The 537-nt window shown below is 39.9% G+C and overlaps 1 protein-coding gene across 2 annotated transcripts in view; it reads left to right on the top strand.

Moving 5' to 3' along the window:
• Positions 1 to 331, top strand: part of LOC112225748 (noelin-2) — a 91,597-nt gene extending 91,266 nt beyond the window's left edge. For both annotated transcript variants that reach the window (XM_042327493.1, XM_042327492.1), the window contains exon 6: positions 1 to 331. This exon is cut by the window's left edge and continues 889 nt beyond it. The gene's annotated coding sequence lies outside the window, so the exon portion shown is untranslated.
• The last annotated feature ends 206 nt before the right edge of the window (positions 332 to 537 follow it).

The raw sequence follows: 537 nt of genomic DNA, 5'->3' as shown, positions 1-537 counted from the left end.
TTGACCATATGTGTTGGAAAGATAGCACAGATCTGGGACCAGGCTAACACAGAGGCAGAGTCAGACCGAACACTCAACAAAACTATAATGCTGTTATGGAGAGGGAGGGGGGGGCAGGCAGACAGATGGACGGAAGGAGGCTTGGACTTTTTTAAAGCATTTCAATCTTCTTCATAGACTGCTGTTATTCATTCAGAAAAAATACACTCCGACAGCAAGGTCAGTAAATATATAGACTGGGCGAGACTTTCTGATTTTCTTTTCTGTGATGAGTAAGCATGGTTCTTTTTATTTGTGATGAGAAATAAATATCAACCTTTACCATTTAAAACGTTGTCCTTTATTGTGGCTCCCGCCTCTTGAGTAGAGTCTGTCCACCATTATTCTCTTTGAGAGCTGAAATAGCTCATTTTTAATTGATTTTCATTATGAAAGCTCCATTTCCTTCAATAATCATCCTAACGGGACAGAAGAAACAACACTCAAAATAACATGTCCATCTTGAGCTCTCACTACCTGACGATCTCAAAGTCTGAA

Source organism: Oncorhynchus tshawytscha, linkage group LG09 (assembly GCF_018296145.1).
Source record: "Oncorhynchus tshawytscha isolate Ot180627B linkage group LG09, Otsh_v2.0, whole genome shotgun sequence".
Taxonomy (NCBI): domain Eukaryota; kingdom Metazoa; phylum Chordata; class Actinopteri; order Salmoniformes; family Salmonidae; genus Oncorhynchus; species Oncorhynchus tshawytscha.
Note: the sequence above shows the minus strand (reverse complement) of the source record. Positions and strands in the feature narration are given on the sequence as shown.